The 18,708-nt window shown below is 36.7% G+C and overlaps 1 protein-coding gene and 1 long non-coding RNA gene across 2 annotated transcripts in view; both read right to left on the bottom strand.

Moving 5' to 3' along the window:
* MESR6 (misexpression suppressor of ras 6) overlaps positions 1-18,708 on the bottom strand; it is a 697,505-nt gene that overhangs the window by 471,152 nt on the left and 207,645 nt on the right. The window lies entirely within an intron of this gene.
* LOC147910111 (uncharacterized) lies at positions 9,060-16,357 on the bottom strand. Its single transcript, XR_015544562.1, has 2 exons — positions 13,774-16,357; positions 9,060-12,825 (listed from the first exon to the last, which is right to left on the bottom strand). It is a non-coding gene; the product is annotated as an uncharacterized LOC147910111 (long non-coding RNA).

The following is an 18,708-nucleotide window of genomic DNA, read 5'->3' on the forward strand; positions in this document are numbered from 1 at the left end:
GCAAGACGCATGAATGTGCGTCCTCCGCATGTCGTTCGCCGTAATGATCGGACTCGCTGCCAGGAATGTCGTAAACAGAATCCGTGATCAAGGTGGTCTGCGGGGATGATCCGTCTGTTCCCTTTTTTCTTTCTCTCGCCTATAAGTCAGTGCGCTTAAACTTTAACGTCTCAGATTTCATTGCCTCTTATTCTCACGTGAGCGCGGCCATTAACGCGGGCTCAAAAAGACGCATGGAAATCGCGCGGTGCGCGTGTCAAAGTGCGCTTATAGTTCTCGCTTATCGCCGAGTCTGACTTCTACCTATATCTGGCCTTAACCCCTTCGTGATTTTTTTCTTTTTTAAACGAGGCATTTTCGTTTTCTTTATCCCTCTTGCTATGTTATCTCAAATATTTTAATTTTATTGTGCCATTTTTCAGATGTTCGAAATGTACTGTGGAAAAAAGTAACAACCCACAGTTTGCTTTTTTTAAAGAATTTTACTCTTTAATATATTGCATTTTCAAATTTTTTTTTTTTATTAAAGAGGCAAACGATCGATTCGGTAAAAAGTCAACATTACAAAAATAAATACAATTATACATGTTTTCTTTACACATTTTCTACATTGTAGATTATTAGACATTAAGTATCCTGACGTTATCAATAACGACAATAGGAAACTTTCTACGAAAAGTTGAAGAAAGTTAGTATTTAGCAAATATTCGTGAGGTGATCGATTTTGCGTTTACTCGTGCAATTGAAAAATGAAACGATAACAAAAGACAAATGCCCTATCACTGTTAAACCATACTCAGCCTCTGTTAGCCACTTCGGAAAAAAGCGAGAGAACACGAACAAAACTCAAAAGAGAACACCGTATAAATACAAAAGAGGCCATGAGAATAGAAAAGGATACGCAGATACAGGTCGCGTCCGTTGCAGCTCGTCGCCTTCCACTTCCATTTGAATAAAAGCAACGATAAGCACATCCTTAGAGTCGCTCGCAGTTCTGAATTGTTTCCGCTTCTTAAACCCCCGACAAATTTATTATAATAACTACCCTTAGAGTTGGCGGATCTCGCTCCAACCTTCGTCTCTCACCGCGACCGCCACCGGGTTCCGCAGTCGCCTCTTCGTTTCTATCCACCACTCTCGTGCTGCTTCTTGGCCTGCGCACCAGTCGCTACCACCCCTTCGTCTACCCTGAACCTCCGTCGTGCATCCCCTTCGTTACCCGTTACCCTCTCCCACGCCACCGCCTTCGGTGTTTTCTCTCGCGAGGAGGAACTCCTTTTTCTCCGTAGCCGCTGGGCGAAAGGAAGGATCGTTTCCGCGAATAATGTGTTCCTCCTCTACCACGTGGCGAGGAAGCTCGGGGATAACGGAGACCGAAGAGAACATCAGTTGCAATATTCTCAGCGCGAACAACGACGTCAGAATTTCGGACGTTTTCTCTCCACGCAAATATGCCGAGCTGGTTTACGCCCCAGCGGCAGTTAATCATTTTACGATAATTACACGCTTTAAAGCCAGATGGATTTTCTCTTATTAATCCAACACGCTTGATTAAGATTACAGTTTACAGAAATTGAGCAAACGTTTCATACGTAAACATGTTGTTGTTAATGTACTGAAAATATTAAGAAAAAAGTTAAATTTGTATATTAACTTATATACTTTTTATGTTATATAAATTAAAAGAAATAAATATTTGTTGTAACGGTAAAATTTAAAAAATTGACTTTTTTTTTAATCTACAGGATGTTCCAAAACTCGCAATAAATATTTTAAAGACAGATTCTTTGTAATATTTCGAGGACAAACGTCTAATACGAAAATGCTGAGGCATTTTAATTTTCAAATAGGAAAAGTTTAAAAATGATGACTGGCTAAAATTTTTTACACGCTCAATGGCAAGACGATCAGCGTAGAGATGTTGAATTTTTTGTTATTGTCAAAGGTAAGGAAGTTCAAAAAAGCATCTTCACATTGACCATCTTATCATCCTTAAATTCTAGCCCTGTCATTTGTAATGTCTAAACTCTTTTTATTTAAAATCTACCTCGGCATTAGACTTTTCATCTTAAAATGTCTCAAAGAATCTGTCTTTAAAATATTTATTACCAGTTTTAGAACCTCTTGTATAATATCTAGTAAATATAGCATATCTTCGTGAAAAATATTTTTGCGAAACGTAATACCACACATTAATTAATAATTATATGGAACTATATTAATGGAATTACAACTAGCAAAATGTAAATTAAACATTATCGATGTAACCATTTAATAATGAGAAATATCGAGGATTATTTATAAGAAATTTTCTCACCCTAATGACATCAACATCAGCAAAGAAATAACCTATGCTTTAGCGAAGAAACTGCTATTGTATCTTAACACAACTTAAGCAGACGATTTGCTCTCAGTATGTCCGCTGTTCTGTCGTGTTACGAAGTCTGTAAATAGGCGTTTGGCCTGACGCATGTATTTTTCACTCTGCACGAAATAGTGGAACTACGGCCGCTAAAAACAACGTCGCGAAATTGTACGCGAGAGAAGGAAGGGAACAAAGTGAAGGAGACAATAGTAAAGAAGACGAACGGGAAGAAAAACGGGAAGGAAGAAAAGAGGTCGGGGCGAATGGTGGCTTTGCCTCAACGTGGTATTTACGACGTCATTTCCTCGCTGACTGTCAATAATTTCCCTAGGGGATGCGGAAGACACTACGTTGCCTCTCGCGTGTCTCCACCGCGCGTCTTTGGACGCACGTCGCGCTCTTCCATTCGCCACCTAAACCGCCTCGGCTATCCACCTACCTCGGCTCGCGCCTCCTTTTTCATCTCTTTGCAAATTGAAAAGACGCCGGCGAGTGAGACATCGGCCGGAGACGACGCGCAAAGCCTGCCAAATTGTAATATCGCATAGAGGAGAGAAACGTACAAACTTGAAAAAGAAACGAGGGATTATGTATTTTCGATAATTCATTTCTGTACACGACATATACGGGCTTTCCTTAAATCAGTTTCGACGTTTAAATATCGAGCAAAAATTGCGGACAGACGCTACTTCAATCAAATCCATAAACTTTCGAATTAATGATAATCTTATTGATTCTAGGTTTAATTATTCATCTCGCGACAGTTATGTCTTATTAAGTAATTCGTCGTGCAAAAATTACACATTGATAATTATAATTAATATAATAGTTTAAACAAGTTGTATACATTATACATTTAAATTTTTCAATATGAATACAAAACAGTTCCACAGGAACAAGTCCATTAAATAGTTCTATATTAAAAATGGTGTTTCGAAAGACAAGGAAAAGAGAGTCTAGTATCACATAAAGAATGTAAAATTCAAAATCAGTTATTAACTGAAAAAATAAAAATATATACAGATATATATTTTTAACATACACACATACTTCCTTATATCATTTATATTATTCTCATTCCATTTTTCCATAACTCAATCTTTCCAAAAATAAAAATTAATATAGAAACATGGTCTCATCGTTAATATAACGAATCATTTCTCTGATAAAGCACATTCTTTTTATCTCACCTTATAATTATACGATAACTGTACTTAACTGATCGCTCAGTACAGTCTGTACGGATCAGTTATTATGCTGCGAGCCCCTTTAAAAACAGCTAAACGGGAGAAACAGCAGCCTCAAGAACCAAGGTAGCGTCGCCTAATGAAGCATCTCCTTTAACTAATTTACAATCAGCGCTTCTTCCTATACCGACGTGGACGCCAAATGAGATGCCGGAGGGGAATGAGTATCTAAGTTCCGTACTTTCTCTGTCCCGAGGCTATCGCCGTCTTCATGACCCAGAACTCTTTAATTTTCACCATCGATACTGTAGCATCGTCTTTAACTCATTAGACTCAATCAATTATACAGGCGTACGGTTACAGCAGTCTCCTTTCCCTTTCTCATTCTCGCCCAGCCCTCTCCCTCCCTCTCGCCCAATCTCTGTCGTCCCTCCGTGTCGTCCTGCTCAACAACCCCGTCTTAATCCCTCGACCGAGACCCCGAATGGTATTCCGAGATACCAGGGTTTACCAAGGTAAACCTCTTAACGTTCCGATGCCAGTAGAAGTCAAGGTCGCAGGACACGTGACATGGCACATCGTTATCCATTGAATTTTGGAGAACGTGGTGAACGGTGTTGGACAAGTATCTTGCACACACATGGTTCAAAACACACCTACCTGTAACAGAGTGATAAAGATACGTTAAACTAACTCATAAGAAGTATTATGTAATTATTAAATAAGACATAAGATTATATAATAATTGATTATTATAATAATTGATATAAATATTGTGTACAGAGAGCAGACAAGATATTACAATTTACGAGTTTACTTAATACTCATTTTATAAAAATATTTTCAATAATAATTTCAATATTAACTTTCAATATTAAGTTCTATGAGTTCGTATATTGTGTATAATGTAATGTATGTACATTTTTTATCGCGTTGAAATTCATAAAAATAATGATACTCTAAACTAATCACATAAAAATGAAACTGTCTTTATATCTAATAGATCATAATTGTAATGCAGACATTAATACATCTAAAAATAGTACAATAAAAAAGTTCTTTATTCAAATTATTATATATAGCGATGATCAATTTCTATTATAATTGGAATTAACAGAAGGTCGAGTGGTTTCCTTAACAAAGGCTTATCTCAAATAATATAATGCACACACAGACACGTTGTGAATGTGTTACAGCAGGGTGGGTCGTAATGTCATATGATAAACTGCGGATAGCGCGAGTCGCCTGGTGTGTTAGCCGGCAGTTAAAACCTTATCATCATACATCTTGTGTTATTCATCAAGGCGTGACGAGTGGGTGGAATTTTTATGTCTTCGTTCCCGGCAACGTTCCCTCCCCCTCCCAAAATCGCTTAAATAAAACTCGATAAGTTAATGCTAAAATACCATCGGTATAACTAGCCATTACGATTGACTTAATGCAATCGGACATTTTTCGACCATCGTTGCAATGCCGACGAGCTAGGTATATCTGATCAAACAAATTGATTTAAATGGTAATATCGATTTCATATGCGGCTGCGTGGGGTGATAATAGTCATATATATGTGTTTTTGCTCGATGAATTAAATGTACTTAAAGAACGTAATATACTGACTTATGTACACAAAGAAAATAAACGCGATTACTTCAGAATAATCACATTTTATAGGAATTATAACGTTATTAAACTACAAAAGAAAAAATAGTTCAAGTGTCGGCTGTCCAAAAAATTTTGTTATTATTTGGTAACCTGAAAATAATGTTTTTTTATATGCATGAATGACTATAAATTAAAGATATATTGCATTTATATTTTAAACAATGCATTTTATTACTGCTATTGTGTTAAAAAAATATTATAATTTATTAGGAAAATGTTCTTTATAACATTACACACGGCATAATATATAATATTACAGACATTTAACGCAAGGCTGCCAAAAACCATCGCGTTTATTAAGGGCTAATATGTTGTTCCAGAGTTAAATTCTTTTTTTAATAATTCGCAAAATATTCTCGTAATACAAACGAGAATTAGTTAGAAAATAAAGAAAAAAAAATTTTTTTTAGTTACAAAAATATATGATCTATACACACGATGGGTCATTTGATACGAATGATCCAAAAATGTTGGGTTAATAGAGCTATTAACAAATTATACTATAAATAACTAATTAAGAATAAATTTTAGATGTACCGATATATTCTAATAATATAAATTACTTAATAAAAGCATAGATAATGATCATATATTTGTGCTATAATTGAAATCAAATGAATCGGTTTGAATTATATGCTGGTACAAATTAATGACTTTCGATTCAAATTTGAAGATTAATGTAAAATAATGCAGGAAATTAATAAAAAAAAAACGAAATCTAATAATTGACAAAGATAATTATCTCTTAATATTCTTACCAGAATATTAAAGCCTCCATCCGCAATATACTTTAAATACACCGAAAAAAATTTACTATATCTTAATAAATATTTAAAAAATTCAAATATATGAAGCTTGAATGTTATAGTACCGCCGGCATTAGCAATTATTCAATGCCACTTATCCTGACTAATCTAATTTCAAAATCAACTGTTTTTGAAAAATCGATTCAATTAAAGGCGAACCAAAATGAGCGCGTGCATGTACAGACAAGACATCTAATTCTTTCTTGCGAATAACAATGTTCAAATGATTATAATTCTGCGGAAAAAAATCATAGAAATTAGTCCGCGTTGTTCTCGACTCGAAAAGCCTTTCAAACGAGCCTTCACTCGAGCTCACATGCCATTTAAGATTTCAGGCTCTCCCCCTCCCCTCGGAAATGTTAAGGTGGGTTTTGGGGTTCAATGATAGATTTTACAATCCCGTTGTATCCCTATAAATTTCAATCCTATATCTCGAACCATTCAGAAATTATTCAGGTGGCCTGGGACTTTTGACGGGCCATCTGACTGTGTGTGTGTATATATATATATATATATATATATATATATATATATATATATATATATATATATAATACTAGATTGTTTATATATCATGCACGGCAAAACATATAAGACAATTGCTGAATGCGTATCACTTAAGTAATTTCTTCTTATATTCTCATTTGATACTATTTTCATTTGTACATAAATAAATATTGAAAATTGTTTTAGACACCTATTATTACGTGTCTAACTTTTCACCAATAACAAGTTAATTTGTTATAAGTTTTTTTGTAACACGCTGCAAAAGATATAATTTAGGTAATCGATAGCTTAAATCGTATCCGTAGATTTTTTAAATTGCATCTCCTTTGAAAGTATTAAATTTATAAATAAAAATAATTAAAAATAAAAGATTAATAAAAGAAATCATTAACTAATACCTAATAATTAACTAATACTTTATTTACCTTAATAATTGTAATAATTTATTAAAAAAAAGAATCAAATATTTAATAATATTTAAATAATAGTAATGGAAAGGCACGGACATCTCGAAATAAAAAACTAGTTTGAATGTTTATAATTGACAATTGTATTCATATCAATTATTAGTTTCATTATTGTCAATTATCAATCTTATTTTTTAATTGTATAAAGCTATTAATTTAATTGTTATAATAATACGAATGTAAAATATTCTACAATAAACCTATTTTATAAAAATATAAAGATTCAAAATAAAATTGCATAATTATATTATTATCAGTTATATAAATTGAACAAAGATTAATAAGTTGTATTAGATTTTTTAAAACGCTTTTGGCACACACAAAATAAAATGTAACCCATTAAATTTTTGTCTATATTATTCATTAATCCTTTATTTCATACTTTTGTTACTAAATATTACTTATATTGAGTAATAATATAAAATCTTGATGAAAGATTTAGGTGACCGGCTACTCTCCCCTAATTATTATTTCAATTTTTCGCGTTTCAATTAAAATAAATATTTGCAAAAATAATTCATTGACATTGATAATGATTTATTATCATTATCAAAACTATTAACAACAAAACTTTATACATTTAGGAAAAAATCTTGAAAAAAAATGTACTAAGGAAATAGGCGTGGTAAGAGGACAGTGTCGATACGATTCGTGATATTATGCAGGACAGGGCGGCAGGAAACAGTGTAACATCGCTAGTAGGCTCCGTGTACGAGGGTGGAATATGCTTAACGTTAATTTGTACGATAAAGGAATTATTGATTTTTACTTAGGCGGCTCAGTCAAGGGTGAGAGAGAGAATGCGCGGGTAGGGGAAACCTTGCTTTAAAGTGGAGGTACTAATGAGACGCCTTTAACGCATCGTTATGCTATCTCACGGTTCGTAGTCCGAGACATAATTCGTTCTTATATGAGAAATATATATATACATATATTCTTTGTGTAATACTAAAAATATTGTAATCATTTATTGAATTATTATTATTTGTTTTAATTTCAATTTTTAATTTTAATATTGATATTTGCTTTTTGAAATTCAAAAAACTAATTTATAATCTAATATAAAAAATGTGCCTATACATATTAATATAGCATATTCGTTAATTAAAGTAAGTTAGGATAAATATCCTAAGATTATCACTTCGCCTTTTTATAAAAATTTAAAATCGACCAATTATACATCTTCTTCCTAACAATATATTTATAGCATTTATTTATAGCACTTTCCCGTACTTTACTTTTCACCTCTGCAATAAGCGTATTACGTTATGCAAAAATAAAAAGAAAACATCTCGTTTCAAAAACATATTCATCACATTTTTCTAAATTGGATTATTTCGCTCAAAAACTTTACACGCAAGCTAGCATGATATTATTAATTAACGCGGTCAGTTCGTGCAAGTTCTGTTCAGCCGTCAAGTTGTACATACTCACGTAAAAAACCGTTTACATTATGTGCATGTAAACCGTCATGGCCGCGACCGCGGGCGGCTTTGCCGCGTCTGAAAATTTGGAGTAATAGGAAAACTCCTGAGCGGAAAAGAAGTTCAATCTAGCCGGGCGAGGGAAAAGCTTGGGAAAGCTCTTTGGACTCCTTTGATTCCAACTCGGCCCTCCTACCACCTTCTAAATCTTTTCCTTCCCTCTTACCCTACCCTTCTCTCAACCACCGTCGCCTAATACGACTCCGTAACGTTTTTCACGATAGGAAGAAGCTTCCAAAAGTTGCTTTGCCAAGTTACCCTGCGGCTGTGCATCGGGCAAGAGTCCCTAAAAATCTGACTTTCCTCTTCGCTTTCTTTAACCACCGTTGCGGATAACCGTCTACGGCCGAGACGGAGAGATTCTGTCTTCTCCATATTTACGGTATAGGAATGATGAAAGCGATGAAAAGAGATCAGCGTATTCGCGTTTGAGTGATCGTCGAAAGGCAGAAATAAAAGAAAGGAACGCACATTTAACGTTTTGCAGCGGGATTATCTTTTCTATCTGCGGATCGATTTGGATTTGTATTTACATTAATTGGAATGGAGATGTCATAAAAAATGAAAAGTATTATACGTGGTTTATAAGGAAATATTTTTTTTATTTATCAACGAACATAATTTTTTATTCGTGTCGTGTTTGTACATATATGTTTATACACATATGAGTTTACGTATATATTTTCTAGTACGTAACTACAGACGCTGATATAATTTTGATAAAAACAAGAGAATATTTATATTAATTCCCAATAATTTTACATATTCATATAACATCAACAAGATATTCTCGATGTATTCCCGTGATATTTTTTTATTCGAAATCTATATATCTGTCACAAACAAATTGCAATTACTCATTAGGTACAATATTTTTGCACGTGTTGCAGAAATAAAAATCGGCAACTTGGAAAAATCGCATATCGAAAGATGGTGCACATCTATAGTTGATGCAGGATGGTCGATGACCGTGGGTAAGGAAAGAAATAATGAAAGTCCGTGCCAGGAAAGTGCTCTCTTTATTGACAACAAGGCTTCCGAGAGAGCGACACGGAGGTGCGACGAGGGAAAATATAGTGCTTCCATATCCGTGCGCGGCTGTCTATCGATTCTCGACGAGTATAAAGTACTGCGATTCCGCCTGCCGCCGTCGCCGAGTCGGCGGAATAAATTTGCGCTCGCCCGGGTAAAACGGGGTGAGAGCCCGCGGAGTGCAGGCGGATCGGCGCAGGAGGGTGCGAGGGAGCGGCGAGAGGGCGCGGAGTCGGTGGTTGGGCGGGCAGGCGGGAAAAAAGGAGAAGGAAGAATACGAGAGGAAATGGAAGAGGCGAACGGGAAGAGGCGTCGGAAAAGCCGGGCGCGCAACTCCAGACTGCGATGGGAATTTTCGAAACTACCCGACCTCCTCCGCTCGCCATTTCCTTCCTCCGTCTCGCACTTTTCCGCCCCTTATTCGTTCGCCGCCCTCTGCTCTGCGTCTACCCCGTCGCGCCACGTCGCGATCGAGTATCAACGGCAAGTCAGCGATGGAAATGCGTGCGTGTACAGGCGTTTGTGTAGGTTTCACGTAATGAGAAATCCACCTCAAAGTTGCTTCGCTCGACAGGCTTCAAAACGCGGAGTTAGAAGTTGCTTGATCTTTATCGCGCGAAAAGTTCTTCCAATCCGTTTTAATACTAATGTCGGATAAGTATAAAACAGACAATTGTGTCGTTGCCGGGTGTTTTCTATTAACAATAGGAAATTACTTTAGAAAAATTTTACTTGTAATCGATCTTAATGAAATTATTAAATTTCAATTATGTTTTAATTATAGACAATGATAAAAAAGCGAGAAAGAGAGAGAGAGAGAGAGAGAGAAAAGAAATAGCAGAAATACAAATGATCCTGATATCTCAAACAGCATTGTAAAAAAATAAAGATTGACAAACTTCTTGAAAATATTCGCAAATATCCAAATTTAGAAATTTTAAAAAAATCTTAACTTATTCTACTAACAACGGTTCTTAATATAAAAATTATTTAAATCATGAAAATATACAAATATCTATATACATGTGTAAGTCATAAAATCATAATTTTTAAATAGATTAACCAGGCACTTATCATAAAAACTTATCATAAATTTCCATAATTTTCACTTATAGTATTACGTATACTTATATACTTGTATAATATTCACATAAGCAATTACAATCAAAGCTTGTTTAAAATAACTACACCTTATGCTACGTATAATTTTTTGTATAATTTTTTGTATATGTTGTAATTTTTGGTAGATGTTTTTTTTTCTTTATTGTCCTTGTAATATCCAGTATCAAACGATCAAATATTGGAATTCACAGGGATTATCGTCTAGAATTATATCCGAGATTATTCGTGAAAAGACGAGAAGACCCTTCCTTCTTACCCTTTCCTTATGCCACCCCCATTGTCGTTTTGTGGCGAACACAAGCAAGGAAAGGAGGGAAACTTCTCTTTGGCGGTCGAGGATCATTACGGTAGCTGATTGGCGGGAATCTTGTTAAAGGTTTCGTTTGAATAATCGCCGCTCGATTCGCCGATTTTCATGACTCGATCCTCACGTAATGACGCGTAGAAATCCGCCACCGTTACCACCGTTCGCCCTTCTGCCCATCCACGGGCAATAATTTCAAGAGTCGATTTCTTGCACGCCGTAAGCATCTCCCTCATCCAAGCATCGCGATCGTTCCTCGTTATAACGAAATTCAATTTTATATTAAATATTCCTGAACGCAATCCACCGGCGCTACCGAGGTCAATTTATGATCCTGTCCAATCACGCGGCTCGCAAAAGCCGATCCATTATCTTTGCATTTACAGCACCTCCTATTTATGCACGATTTAAACAACAAACTTTCGGTAATGACTATGTTAATCTTACCAAACATGCAAGAACAAATAAAAATTTAAAAATTTCTTATCAATTTCAAAAATCTCTCTTTTAGAAATCGACACGCAACGTTAAAAAATCACTCAGAACACGTCGCTGTAGAATAAATTATATTTAATGTAATTTATATTTAAATATAGTGTAATAATTTCTTTTTTTTTTTTGCATAATTTATTTAAACACTAACTCAAACTTACGATTTATCCTAAAAAGTGTGTGCATTCTCTCTCTATTTATAATTATTTATTAACTTAAAGATATGTGCTAAAAAATCTGTTTGCAGTCACAAATTAAAGCTGACGCAGTGCCTAACAGGAGTTTTTCTTAAAAGTCACAGTTACAATGATCAGGAACACCTCGACCGAAATCCGTCTTTCTGGACTTGTAAAGTCTGGATGTCGCGTGAATAATTGAGAGTATTCACGCACCTAAACCCCGAGACCACTTAAATTTTCAGAAGTACTACGACGCCGAGTTATCGCTGCCTCTCTCACCGCGCTGGAGAGGCTGGAGAAGTTACAAATATGTTTACGCGAGCCTCGACCCCGCAGGTGCGACGGTTTACACGATTATCCGCGTTCCTTTTCGGCGCGCCGCGCCGCGGCGAAGGGCAATTGCGAGCCCTCCATGGAAGGAAGGGTGGATATCGTGCGAGATGGTTGGAGGAAGAATAAAACGCGTATCGGAGGTACCACGAGAGCGCACGGCAGATCAATCTTCCGTTCTCTCCCTCTCTCACACTCGTCTTCTTTCCAACCCCACTCACGGCTATGCCTCACCTCCACCTTACCCTCCAGCCATCCACCTTCTTTCTCTGTGTAGACACAATCCCTTCCGCGTTCACACGTGTGTGATACGCACGCGTCTATCCAGAAAAGAAAGTATATCTGCGGGATCCTCCTCAGCTCTCTCTCTCTTTCATGATTGTAGTCATCTTTCGGATTTGTGGACCTACGCCATTGTCTCAGGGATTATTTCCGATGATTCCTTCAATTTTTCAGTGTCTCGTACATCGCACTCTTTACGTCTTTTCAATTTCAACCTCTCTTCCAGCGGTCCTATCTCGCACGGGCCGTATATCGGAAGGAAAAACGTGGAATTTGCTATGCGTGGGAGAAACGGCGGAATGAAAATTCCAGATTTGCCGAAGGAGGAGGTGAAATTTCGATCTCGAGGTAGAATCCTAATCGGCTTTGCTTTCGAGTCTCTCTCTCTCTCTCTCTCTCTCTCTCTCTCTCTCTCGCTCTCTCTCTTTCTCTTACTTCGTCTATCGCGATGAGCCATCCCTTACGGAGCGGAATACGTCGGCTACCCTTCTCAATCGTTGTCCTCCTGAGCGTGAGCATACGAAATTGAACGAGCATCCTTAACGAGCAGCGTGCACTGGCTCGATAAGAATGTTTGAGCGACAGGCAATGCGGGACCTCATTTCCCTGCGCAAGCAAGAAATTTTATACTTATTGAAGCCCATTATGCTCTTGTTCTTGTTCTTGTTTCATCGCGTTTAGTTATCCTGGTCAAAATCCACGTAACGCAGTCATATATTTCCGATTACAATTCAAACGTTAATCGTTTTCAATAAAATCCATAACGTTACGCAAGTTGTATCTTGTTAAAATTGTTTTATAATTTATTGACCAGTTTATCTTATTAGATATCGATTATATTATTAATGAGAATCGTTATTCAATAAAAATAAATTAAATAAATACACAAATCTTTTCATATTTTATCGAAATAATGATAATGCTAAAATTGATAATGCTGTTTACTTTAATTGTCGAAATTAATCTAACTTTTGCAAAAAAATTGGATTGTATTTAATTATCTAGCATATATGTATATGTATGTACATAATTATAATGTCTATCTGCTGTTTTTTTTTATGTAGATAATAACTAATAAATGTATCTATTAAAAATATGAATGCTATACAGATGTATTTCAATTTTTTAATTTGTAGAAGAAATATATGTTTTCGTCTTATAATTTTTTAAATTTCATACACACATTTCTATAACACTTCTTATACACACACAAAATTAAAGACCTCAAAAATAATTTTTATTTACAAATCTCTTAAAAACGCACAGATTTTGACTGAATTTATTGAATTTAAAAAAATTGTAATCAATGAAATCTTTCTTTTTACAACCTTCACGATATAAAAATTTCAATATAAAATTGCACGATTGATTTTACAATTATGTAATTTTATTTTGTTAAATATTTCTAGTATTAAACCTTCCACATGAGATCCATCCATTACAAAATGTACAGCGTAAAATGACTTACAGCCTCACGAAAGGCGAAACGTTAAGTCTAAGCTACTGGAAACTTTATGAAGCTTCTAAAGGAAAAAACGAAGGAATATTCTATACTCAGCGTATAAGTAGACGGTATTTCGGGCCCGAGGCACGTCGGTGGATCGGCAGGCGTGGTCGTGAGGCTCCTCCGATATTTCTGGAGCCAGCCGAAGGAAAAAGGAGTCACGGGCGACGGGCGTGGAGAAGCGAGCGGAACGGGTGGATGTGAAGGAGGGTAGTTCGGTGTTCCCGGGGGCGAAAGTGGCGCGGCGTTCTAATGCGATTCCGATATCGGCCCGGACATCTCGTGAGCCGACTATACCTCCCAACCCCCACCTCTGACGTCCCCAGGACGATCTCACCCTACGATGTGGACGAGCACGTCAGGATGGGTGGCGGAGAGGGTGGATCGTGGAAGTAAAAGGGGTCCCCCTAAGGGCGGGGTGGCTCGTAGAATGGGCCGATATGTATGCCGTGAGCGCACCACCGACCGGCCGCCATCTTGGAATCGATGTCGATCAAGCGGAAGGAAGGAACTTCTGCGCAGCTCGGGGGCGGCCGAGGTGTACCCTCTCCTGGTATGTATGTGCGCGCCTCCACATACACCCCATTCTCCCCCTCCGCTTCCCGTGTGCCATCTCATGCTGCCTTTGCAGTTGACCCACCCTCTAGATGTACTCGTATGCGCGAGAGTATGTGGAGAAGAAGACAAGTCGTGGATTTCTTCTTCACATAAAATGGCGTCTACTCAACGTATCGCTCGAGATGCAATGTGATTTTAATTATTTTACGTAAAGATTACATAGGATATAAATGTTCCATTGTTTCAATACAAGAGAAAACAAATTTATTGTATACGAGTATAAGATCTTTCATATTCATACGTGTTGTACATTTTTTTAGAATCCTATTGAATATACTATAAACACTGCATTGTTTTAAAAAGGTGTTCATGTTCTAAATGTATTACATATATATATGTGTACACAGAAAAAATTATAATATATCGTTAAATGTACTTAATTATCCATATAATAGATAATTGGATAGCAACACAGATTCAAATGATACTATACATATGTATATGTAAAAAGAAGCTAATGTGGAAACATTGTCTCACTTTATCACGCAATACATACTAATGTAAATTCACAATACCATTTAACACGACACGTCTGAACGTAAATCAATGTACTTAGGAAGAAAAGATCCACAAGACTTTTTTTTTTGAGCTCTATCTTACCATAATATTCTCTCCATTTCACTGTAAGAAATATCGCCGGCACTGTCGTGGAATTACTCTCGCGGAATGCAAAAAGGAATTTCGCGTTGGTGCAAGAATAAGCGGCACGACGTAGTCACCTCTCGCGAGAAATCGAGAGGATGTGGAGCTAGATAGGACCGGCAGGATGGCTGATTTATGAGATTATAGGTTGCCGGTATAAACGCCAGCAAAAATGGCGTCTCTGCAAATCGATCGTAAAAAGGATGTCGCACCGGCGTCCGATGGAGGCGTACAATAGCCAGCGTCTCATTCGTTAACTCCGCGGAAATAAATAAAAACGCGAGCAGGACATCGCAAGTATCGAACGGGGTCGGTGGGGGTGTTATATCGACTGCACGAGAGGCTCGTACTCTTCCATAACCCATAAAGAATCGAGGCCTCCGGTGATTTATGGATTATGGCGCCGAAGCATGCGAGCATGGAACTCGACAAAAAAAGAAAGAGACAAACGCCGAGAAACGCCGTCTTTTCATCGTTCTTGTCAATGAACGGATAGAAGTAGACGATCAAAATAGTCGTGTGAATTTACGACTTATCGATCCACTATCACAAACGATCCTCTACGTCCGAATCCTTTCGAAATAAATGAATGGCTTTGTGATATCAAGAAAACGATTACCTTGCAAATCATCCTTTAAAATTGAAATCGACGAGATAGAGATAAATTAAACAAATTGAGTAACAATTCACAAAAAGTAATAAAAGAACGATGCCTTTTCTTTCTTTCTTTGCTCCGCTATATAAAATGATCAATGATCATAATCGCGAGTATTTGCAGAAAACGAAAAGACGAAGGTATAACAGACTGTGTGTAAATTAGAAGAGAATTCCAAAATTCGGACGAAACAATCGACACTTAGAAACAGGGCTTAAAGGCAAATGCGGTCAGTGTGCCTCCGTGGGCTGAGAAATACGAGGAGTTGAATGGCTCGTGACCTTGGCCCCGAGGCTGTTAGCCTGGGGTTGGTAAGGTAATTAAATGCCATGGATGGGGTTGGTTGCTATAACCGGCAGGATAGAACGAAGGGTATCCAGGAGGGATGGGACTAATTGCCGATGCAAGGAAAACCATCCCTCGCCACCGTGCCACTGGAGAATCTTTCAAGGTGCTCATCCTTCTGATTATACCACCGTTTTATTAACGGCTTTCCTCCGGCGTTATTGCTACATAAAGTTATCTTCGATTCTTCAACACAAATAAATTCAATGTTTTCCATCATGTCTCTTATGTCAAGCATCTTAACTTATTTGTTCTAAAAAATTAATTGTACCTACTATTGTAAAGCTTTACTTTTATACGTACAATTAGTGTTTATTACAGCTTTTTGTTTTTATATCCCATTGTATAAGCAACAAAAAAATGTTTTCCTACATGTATTGTGTCAAAGAGATAAAATATGAAAATGTTTTGTCAACTTATTTAAGAAATATGAATCAATTAAAAAATTTTTGCAGCAAATTTATACATATTTATAAAATAAATTTTAAAGATAATACAATTATTATTATAATAATTTTTTTATTTATAAGAATAACCATCATTATTATATCAAGCTAATAAAACTAAATATTTGCTCAAAATTTTCGTTTTTGTTTTCCATATTCTATTTCTGATAAAATTCAAATTTTAAACAAATAACAGTATATATAACAGTATACATTTGTTGAAATTACGATACTATATATTGAAAATTTATATTTAATAAGTATCTACAATTAGAAACAAATTACTCTTTTGTCATATAATAATTGAAAAATTGTACGATTAAGCACTTAACACATTGGCATAATACAAAACAAGCTGTTTATATCAATAATTCGAGAAATTAATTTATCGCCTAAATAATAAAAGTTTTTAGGAAGAAAGGTCATTGAATTTGGGAGAAAAACTTTCTTAATCCCTTCTTGTCGAGACATGTCCAATCCGCATGCAAATACTATTTTCGTAATTTGAGAATGATAGATAAAGTTTCGTGCGACGGGGAACCACTGTCCCGGAAGTAGCCCAGTTACAAATTAGCATCCAAGGATTGCCCTTGGCGTTACTCCTGTCTCTCTTCTTCCTGTTCAGTCTCCTCTGGTCTCGTTTCCTATATCCCTCTCGCTTCGTAACACTGGTCGTCGGCACTCCTCTTTCTTTCTAGGTTATTAAAGGAAGCCGCCTTCGGGGTCAAGTCGGGTTAGGTCAGGGCGGCAGGGAATAATGAGCGAGGAAAAGTTAAACGAGAGTATTTTTTACCGAGAGGAAAATTACGCTGGCCTTCCCTGGTCGTAGTAAAGATGGTGCAAGGAGGACAAGCCATTGCAACGGTGAACTTGAGAAAGACGAAGATGGAGAGAGAGACAGATAGATAGAGAGAGAGAGAGAGAGAGAACGCAAAAGGAAGATAAGGAAGGAGAAGGAGGAAGAGGAGAGAGAGAAGTGAACGAGAAATTCAGGGGTAGGAGATCTCGGGGTGGCACGAGGGGGTGTCTTCCATTCATTACCGCCGGTTACCCCTTAATGGAATCTTCGTGTCCTCATCTTTCCACTGTCCTTCCTCAGCACCACGCTGTGCCGCGGTAATTTCTGTTTTGCGAACAAGAAGCCGTTTGTACACTCGGCAAAGCGAGACGCCTGCCGTCATTCAGAAACAACACTACCGCGACTTGTACGCACGTTAGCGTAAGCTCACATTTATCCTATTTTCTCTCGACTATCATTCTTTAATGTCATGATATTAATATAAGTCCCATTTCTCATATACTTGTATAGCATGTCTGTAGGTAATGAATAATAAATGCAGCATCAATTTATCAAAACTGTTAATTAATGTATATAATAATAACTGCTTTCTAACTGATAGATAGTTATTCTCCGTTATAAAATCTTCGAGCAGTTTACATCAAACAAAATTTTGAATTTATTCTGTACATAGTTGAAAATGTCGTGCTTTAATATTATACATTAATCACAATTAGTTTCTGCATACTTCATCTACGCATCAGTGATTACGGAATTAAGAATGTCACCGAGAACAGAAATTTAGCCGACATGAATAACGAGGAAAACGAAGGTGCGCGAGGAGGCTCTTGCCTCTTGTACATGCCCTTCGATGTCTGGAATATCAAATTATTCTGCATAAAGGATGACACAGGTCGATGATAATAAACTGACTCGAGAAATAATAGCATAACGAGCATAAAGTGGGGTCCGCTCGTGCAGCCGGCGGCCAAAGAAGCGGAAGGGGTTGAAGAACCAGGTAGACCCATTATCCCCAGCGTATCCGTGTACACAACAGGGTGTCTATAAATGTTTCGGGGACTTTCGTTTCTCTCGCGCCGAGTAATTTATTCAGAAAGTCAGTCGCCACCTGAGTAACGTGAGAACACTCGGGATGCATCGCATGCAGATGTCGCGCCCAGTTGGCACCCGAGAGAGATATCGATCCTGTTCCTCTACTTTCTATTTCGTTTTTTTTTTATTTTGGTCAATAGTAACCGTCTATTTCTTTATTCGATTGATTCGTACCGCACTTAATTACATTTAGCTCCTCAAAAATATGATAGACTCACGATGTCCGATCGATAACCCCCCGACTGACCCCCCGGTTAAAATCTGTCCAGGCGATTACAAAAATTTTAACGAAAGTTTGTGCGTATGAGACTTATATATGTAAAGATTTCTGTTATATAATAAACAACAAATAAATAAATGATTATATTTTACTTAATATAAAGATTGG

Source organism: Acromyrmex echinatior, chromosome 3 (genome assembly GCF_024713525.1).
Source record: "Acromyrmex echinatior isolate Ae372 chromosome 3, ASM2471352v2, whole genome shotgun sequence".
NCBI classification, from domain to species: domain Eukaryota; kingdom Metazoa; phylum Arthropoda; class Insecta; order Hymenoptera; family Formicidae; genus Acromyrmex; species Acromyrmex echinatior.